We start from the raw sequence: 8,891 nt of genomic DNA, 5'->3' as shown, positions 1-8,891 counted from the left end.
GCTTGAATCTGCTCACCTTTGAAGTATTTTGCAGAGTTCATCATCTTTTCTCCAGGCATCTGGAAAAAGTGGGGAATTTGTCATTTCAGAGGTGGGTGATTTGTGGTAGGTCACCTTAAATGGCTACATATATGTTTTTAAATTATGTCCAAGACATCAAGAGTATTAGATGGGTGCTCTCATTAGCATCTCTATGAATATGCATGTGTGTTTATTTTTATGCATTTATGCTAAGTAGTTTATTGCTCTCAAATTGTCCCACTGAAGTCAGTGGGATACAAATCATTGGTACTCCTTGCTGTGTAAGGCTATGCAGACTTAGCCATCTGTTAGCATTTGTTATAGGGAGAGGGAATAGTGCAGTACAGAGTAAAAACAATCCTTAATGAAACAGAAGCAATTTCTGATTCTTTTGGTCAGCCTCTGGTTCAAATACAACAACGGGTTCAGAGGGTCATATAAACTAGATGCATAACTTGAAAAAAAGGATTAACAGGAAATTTTCTCATTGACAGCAGGAGACTGTGGGGAATGGAAATTACAAAAGGGATCTTTAGGAGAAAACTTGCTGCTGGTTGTACTTGAGCACAGTTCCTTCCTATCGGCCTGGCTTGGGTGAATGTTTGAGGATGGCAGAACTCTTTCCTTAGTAATTACATGAAAAGAAAGAGATTGGCAGGGAAAAACTGGATGTGTTGTTTTGTGCCTGAAAACCTGCCTGCACAGTCTACTGCGGAGACAGGATCTGTAACCTGTCAGTGATGGAGGATACACTGTCAAGCCTAGATCTCCGAGTATTTGTTGCTATGGATACAACCTAAAGGACTCCTCAGTTCAACACCAGGCAAAGTCTTTCTGCTTTGGAATTAAAATTATTTTTATTTTATGTGCAAAAGATTGAAATGGTGCACAATCCTGAAATTAAGTCAGAACAGTGAGTGTGACAGGAGACATGCTCCCAGGCCCAGTCACAGTACTGGCCCGCTCACCAGTCTTTGGGCATGCCACCTGCCTGCTCACCTGCCACACCTTGTTGTAAATTAATTAAAATGTTAATTAGACAGGAGGCTGCACTTCGCGCACCCTGCTGGACAAGGGCAGTAACCACATGACCCCTACCTTCCCCTATAATGTCCCATGCCTCGCAGGTGTTCCAGTGAGTTGTGCTATGCTCCAGCTTGAGGCTGGGTCCAACTCAGCACAGTGTTAAGCCTCTCTCATATAGCCCCATGCCAAGCCACATACATAATGCCCCACCCCTTCACTGGAGCCTCTAGCACTCTGCCTGCTCTCACCAGGCCTCTTCCACAAACGCCTCCTTTGGGGCTTCGTTCACCATGCCCTGCTCCCTTAAGTGACCCCAGAGGGCCATCAGGCTTGACTCTTAACTCCTCAGCCAGCCCTGGCACAGCCTTTTGGGCCTCTCCTGCAACCCTCATCTGAATGGTGGCTGGGCAGTTTGCAGAGCACTGGGCCAACTCCACCCCTGATCTCTCGCTCGATAACACACCTCAGCCCTGCGAGGCAGGATCTTAAAATAGCTGCCTCATCAGGGCTGGCCTGCACCCGTCTGCTCCCTGCTTTCCTCCCTAATGTGGTAGACACCAAAGGTGATCTGCCATCTACCTTCCCCCTTAAAATGGTTCCTGGGGGACGAGGCTTTTCCCTGCTGCACATGCAGCCCTTAAGTGGTGCACACTGATGGTACTCCACCACAATGAGTTTACAGTCTTGCCTGCATTTAAAACAAGCACTAACCTTTATTAAGAAGGCATGGCACAGTGGCACCTTATAAACGAACTAATTCAGAGATGCATAACCTTTCATAAGCAACAACTTGTTTTGTCAGATACTATGCATCTCTTGCTACCTTTATTAAGGAAGAGTAACAAATGTCACAGCACTATTAGAAATGTAATAATAGAAGCTTTATAGATGTTTGACAAAAATGCTTCTTGAAGTCAACAGAATATTCAGAAATAATTGTTTCCTTTAAATAATAAAGTATAAATGCAACAAATACATTTCTACCTAAAGGGTTTTTGTTTTTTTTTATAAAAACTGGATTTTAATATCTTACTTATAGTTACTTTTGCCTAAAATAGTATGTTCCTTTAACAATATTTCATCAGATTTCTTTCTCTCTTCTCTTTTATTTTACTTGTGCCTGTCTCATATCTGCCTTTTCTCTATTTCTTGTCTTCCAGAGAAATTCTTTGTTTTTGTTCTTTAGCTATTTTTTCCTCAGGATGTTATTTCAGACCAGTTGCTCAGTGGAAACCACTTACATAAGTAATCTTACTAGAATCAGTGAATATACTGGGGATTTTGATTCGTCAAGGCAAATAACCACATCTTGGCTTCGTACATAGTATACTGGAATGAGAGTCAAGATACTTGGATTCCATTCACATGGAATCCAAGCTCTGCTGATTTAACCTGGGCTAGTCACTTAATGTTTGGGTGCTTCATTTTCCCCATCTGTAGAACAGGAAAATCATAACAAATTCCTTAATACAGTGGTTCAAGATAGATAAATTAAAAGGGGTAGATATTATTACTAGACAGTGGAACTACTTATATGATTAGAATTAGGTATATGCTTCAGTTCATTGCTAAACTGAGGCCTAAGGGAGAATGTGCTTACATCACAGTCACAATAGGTAAAAACTCCATAATCTGGCACTCAGAAAATTTGGGGAACGTTATCATCCAGTGACTAGCATGGATGTATGCCATGTTTATTTCATTACAAGATAGCCATCACCTTTTTGCATGGCACCATATGCCATGGAATGACATCATACACAGTGATCAGGTTACAAAGAATTACTAACCCAAGTACATAAACATGGTAGATGAGTCTCCTATGCAGAGCAGAGACCTAGGTAACAACCAGTCTGAAAGTCCAACTCAGTAAGGATTTAAAATAATAAATATGCTTATGACAGGCAGGGTTGCCAACTATCCCTGTAAAAAAAAAAAAAATCCTAAAAACACCTGCGTGTAAAAAAAAAAAAAAAAAAGGCTTTTGTAAAAGCACTTTAAGCTCTGTTGCCGGAAAGGCAGTGTTGAACAACAGATAGAGCATAGCAGCACCACCTGGCACGTGAATGGGAGCATAGCACCTTGCATGGAACTCATCAGGACTTTCTGGCTCACCAGACCTGTGTAGATTTGTCCCCTCATCCCTAGCCATGTGCTGCCACTGTGCCCTTTGTCTGTACCATGTCTCTAACAGATGCTCATCTGAAAGGTACATGGAAAAGACAGTGTAGCCAGGACAGAGTTGCTGGCCAGGAAGCCAGGGAATCAGGACCTGGGGGGCAAAGGGTTCAGGGACAGCACCATTCAGAGTGCACTCAGGAGTGTCAGAGTCAGGGTTGCCAACCCAAGAATATGTGTTTTCTTACAATCTGTAGACTTTTTACTTAAAACCAAATTTTTTTTTACTATAGGTGATGTTAAATCCCTAAAATTTGAACTCCCACCCTTGTCACTGCCACCCAGAGCCTTGCAAAAAGGTTACATTTACTTTATGTAAAATATAGGTCAGTAAAAACATGTATCAGTAAAAAGTAGTTTGGTTGTTAGTAAAAGGTTTTCAGATTGTCAGTAAAAAAAATTCTTGGATTGGCAATCCTAATATAGTAACTAACCAGGGCTCCTGTAGATATTAACTGTGTATATACAATTAACCATATTATAACCCGGTTACAAACTCAATTTAAAAATATCAATACTTCAGAGAGACCCTTGAAGACAAATACAAAATAACTGTCAAAGCGTATTTTGAAACAAAAATCTGTATGTGTCAGAGGAAAGCAAATAAAAGCCATGGTCCATGTCACATTCTTATGGAAAAAATCCTTTCTGATGCCAAGAACAAAAGACAAAGCCCCTGCACCGAAGAAACTCTAAGTACTTTCAGGAACATCAGTGAATTTGAGTGAAAAATCTCCAACCGTAGCTGTAGCCAGTATCCCAATGCCTCAGATGCATCATACTAGCATGTAAACAGAACCAGTCTATAGAAGCCGCCAGAGTTCAGACATTTGAAGGGATTTCATCCAATCCTCATGCCATATTTGCTGTTCCAAATGGAAATCAAGGCATAGCATTGCAGATGGATGATCAGATAGTCCTTTTCATTAATGCTTGCACTGAATTCTAAAATTATTTAGAGCAGGCTGGACAAGCTGCCATGGATTTCAAAGGACAGCACATACTAAGCCCACACATTTTTAAACCCAGCTTTTAACTGTACATAGTGAAAGCTACAACTGCAATAATTTTCCATAAATTGTAGACCTTGAAAATGTAGATTAATTTAAGCAATGAAACAGAAGCTAGAGTAAAGAAATTAGATATTCCCTTTCATAATTTCTTCTCTTGAACTTTCATATTCACAGTTGTGGGCGATTCCCCAAAATAAACCAGCTGGGGAATACAAGCTCAAACAGCATTTATTAAGTCCAAAGGCAGAACTGGCAAATGGTTGCAGAGAGTACTTTCTCTCATGTCACTTTAAAGCATCCAAAAAATACCTGATATAGTGTTGTGGCAACGGTGATTTGTTGTGGGAGAAAAAATAAAAAGCAGTCACTATTTAGCTTGTCATTTCTCTTTGCTGGTAAACACAGACAATTTTGCAATCAGTATGTTTTTGTTTCTTTGGGACAACTTAATTTTTTCTACAGCTATATTCATCAGCTGTTTAATTTCCTGCACAGATTTTGATGCTTTTAGCGTATATCTAGTATTATGTGGATGATTTCTTATTCATCAGCTCAGGGTGACTCCAATCTACATGAACAGTTACTGAAGGGTTTTCATGATGTGACAGCAGACTAGAGCATTTAGCTAGCTGAATAACAAAAGCAAAATCATCAACAGTCCTTAGCGTGAAACACTGACAGTAGTAATGTATGTTGCTGCAAGAAAAGCTGCAGCTTATAAAAACTGTTAGAAAGTGAGGCTGCCTGTACTAAAATGCCACTGAATTATAGTTGTTGGTTGTAGCTGTGTTGGTCTAAGGATACAGGTAGACAAGGTTCTTTGGGTAGATGTGAAATCTTTTATTAGAGCAACTAAAAAGATATTATATCTACCCAAAGAACCTTGTCTGCCTACTGAATTAGAGTCACATCTGGGGTCCTGAAATTTGTACAATGACTAAAACCACTAAATGCCTCTTACATTTGGCAGAATCACAGCAAGTGGGAAAACAAACAATCATAGCTGTACAATAGGGGCTAAGCATAAGATCACCACATTGCAGGGCACACTACTTGCAGATAATCCCCCTAATCTACACTGAAGGGGGATCTACATTGCACCTGTTGCACCATCCCTTCAAGCAAAGACTTTGGGGTTCTAGGTCACTACTTGGAAAGGGACCATAGAAACAAACATGAATACATTACTCCCTATCCTGGATCTTCATCTAAACATTACAGCTTGGGGATAGATTTTCTTTTTATGAAGTCCTCCCTGACAGCCTCCCTCCATCCAAAATGTATACATGCACATAAGTTTCAGAGGGGCAGTATGACAAGCATGGGGTTTATGAAGCCACTGTGGAAACCCAGACTTTCTGCACAGTGGGCCCAGGCCACCTGCAGGTCATCTGGAATCACTGCAGATTCCTCATGTCACACAAAGTACAAGGGAACTTCTTCCCCAACTGAAAGAGATGCACCAGGATCCCAGGGAGATTCCTTAACAAAGACATCCTCTCTGAGGTTTCATTCCAAAGGACCCTCATTCTCTCCATTGAAAGTACACTTTGATGCTCAGAGACTTGTAGACATGAAACAAACTCTCACCATCTGTCATTCCTAAAAATAAAGTTCTCTCATATAAACCTGTATGTTAACATACAGGCTGAAACTGCATAGTGTGTAGCCAGTTGTCCTTATTAAATTGTTTCACCCTCACTCTTTATTCATTAAGGGGCTGATTCCATCACACGTACTGCCTTAACACTTAACTTCACAAGTTGTTCCAATGAGCACAGGTAAGACCCTATTCATAAATGAGGACGGCAGTAAATTAGCACAGGGGACAAAACTGGAAAGCTAGCTGAATTAAAGCGTTTATCATCCAGTAATATAAGCAGCCAATATGACTGAAGCAGCCTATGTATAAAATTAAGAAAAATCAATAATAACCATGACAAATGATGATGATGAAAGAGAGTCAGGTGTTTGCGTTCCAAATGCAAAGAAACTCTCCCAGCCTCCAAATTAATTTTACAAATAGGTTTCAAAAGACTGTGCGGTATTTTTCTGGTACACATTCCTAAACAGGATTATATTTCCAACTCCTTAACTACTCCCTGAAGTAATTTTAAGTCTTTCATAACTTTTGATATCCCATTGAAAACCAATGGCCTTAACTGTGATGGGAGGAAGAAAGGCACCCACGCAATAACTATGATCATGTGATGCCTTTATTTTAGGCTCTGTCTCAGTTTAACTTCTGTTATGCATTATGTCACACACCAAGGGCATAAAGACTATATTGAATGTATCTGGAATTATTAGCAAATGGTGGCTTTCTCAAGATATATTTTGTATTAATGAGAGAATAAAAGTCTCTCATTCTAAATAGAAACAAATTAATATTGTGTCACATAATGTACCACAGAATTGGGGAAGGGATTGGGGTCTCCTTAGTCTTACAGTACAGGTAAGGGTTTGAGATTAGAAGGTTAAGGTATTCCAACCAATGCCAAAGTGACTGTTGATATTTCCTGTGCTAGGTGTGTTAAAATCTAAGGGTGTGCTTACACATTACATCTGCTAACTTTAAGGAATGCTAGGTTGTTGTTAAAGTTAGCAAGTGCTGGGAGTAGTGGCAGGTTCAGGTTTAATACCCCGGTAATATGCACAGTTCTGAGCTGCTGCCATAGGGCTGGTGAGGAAGGGTCTGGCTAGCTAGTAAGTCTGCTCTGTGCCTGCCCTACTTGCCAGCTCTCTGGCAGCAACACCTCCACCCAGCTCACACACATATACACACACCCTTTCTTCCCCTCTACCTCAACTTTGCCTTTGGCCACAACTGAGCAGCAGAGCCAGGGCATGGGGGCAGTAGTGGGGCAGGGGTTGACCCTGACTGTGTAGAAACCTGAATCTGGCAGTGAGGTCCTTGTTGCTGCTGGGCAGCACCCAGAGACACACACGAGGAACATGCATACGCCACCATCACTCATGTGTGGGTGTGCTGTTGGGGCAGTATATGAATGAGTGCATGTGTGCAATGTGTTCTTCTGTGTGTATGTGGATGTGCACAGTGCTGTGCTGTGTGTATAGTCCCTCACTCCAGAAGTCTGGCAGCTCCCCTTCTTCCTCCCCTGTTATCCCCCCTCCCAACTCAACAGCTGCTGCTCCACAGTCCAGGCTGTCCAGGGGTGTGCAGGGGCACATTGGAGTCCAGAAGGACAGCTAGTCCACCGTAGCACAGTGCCTCCTGGGATACTGGGGGACTACATTTGATCTGCCCAGAACAATTAGGCAAAGTTGAGCTGGTTAGGACAGCTCAAAAAAAATCCTCATTTCAAACAGCATAACTTTAAAGATACCTATAGGGAAAATAGTAGTTGATAACAAGCATGAATGTGTGGTCCATCACATTTTAAGAGTCCCTAGCAAGGTTTAACTGTAATTTCTAATCTCACCCTAAATGGCTAATCCTTTACTGGACTGTGTCCCTAACTCTATACCAACAACAGTCTCATGTTGTTTATTACAGAATTGCAGCCTAAGTCAACATGGTATGGAAACCAGTGGAAAATTCTGATTTACGATACTAAAATCTACCAACCTGTTCTTAGGACATTTAAATTACAAAATGGAAGCAGCCTTGTGAGATCAGCCATTTTCAAAAATTGTTGCCATCTTTTGTACAACTGAATGGAGCAAAAAAAGGGGTCAAAATAATAAGGAGGGCTGACTAGATCCAGAGATTTGATTCTGGATCAGTTAGTTACATTCAGAGGAGTTTTTGGATTAGCAGTTCCAGTGCAAGTCACTATCTGTCTGTGTGTGTGTGTGTGTGTGTGTTTGTGTGTGTGTGTGTGTACAGTGTTTGTGTGTGTGTGTGTGTATGGGTTTTTTTGAAAATTCAAATTCATGGCTCAGCTAGACAGTAATACCAACTCACAAGATTTCTCTAGGACATCCTCAGCCATTACTTTTTTTGGAGAATTCTCCATGAAGTCTGGTGACTCACTGTATTTCCAAGTACATGCCAGGTTTTCTCCCTCCCTTCTGCGTACATGAATCTTGACCATTCCCAAGCCAAGAAGGTAACACTCCTTTGAAGTAAAGGAAAGATAACTGACAAAAAAACTTTCTGCTTTATACATGGATTCAGAAGAATGGTTCTCCACACAATGCATCCGAAATAAAATTATAGTACATAAAATATATAGTGGTATTATAATTTTGTTTGGGCTGTGTGGTTCTTTTCTATGGAATAAATTTCTCCAAAACCAGATATACTCTAGCTAATTGTATTTCAATTTCCAGAGAGTCCAGAGATCACAATTTCTCTGTCCAGCATTTTCACATCCTATATTAGGCCAGCTAGCATAACGCCAAAATGGATCTCTCCTACCTCACAACCAAGGCAGTAGCAGACTCAAACCTTTGCATGCCATCAGAAGGAGGAAACTGAGTATCACACCTGGTGGGTATATATTGAATACAAAGATCATAATGCATTAAGTATACCAGCATTAGACTGAAGGGATGGCTATGCAAGTTCCACAGCTGATCCCCCATTTGAAACAGCCCCTCCTTTCTTTGCCAACATTTTCCTAGCTCATCACAGCTTAGAACAGGCTTTTTAAAAAGACTGAAAGGAAATGGAAAGAGCAAAGCACA

This window comes from Crocodylus porosus, unplaced genomic scaffold (assembly GCF_001723895.1).
Source record: "Crocodylus porosus isolate Cpor-Errol unplaced genomic scaffold, CroPor_comp1, whole genome shotgun sequence".
Lineage (NCBI taxonomy): Eukaryota > Metazoa > Chordata > Crocodylia > Crocodylidae > Crocodylus > Crocodylus porosus.
Note: the sequence above shows the minus strand (reverse complement) of the source record.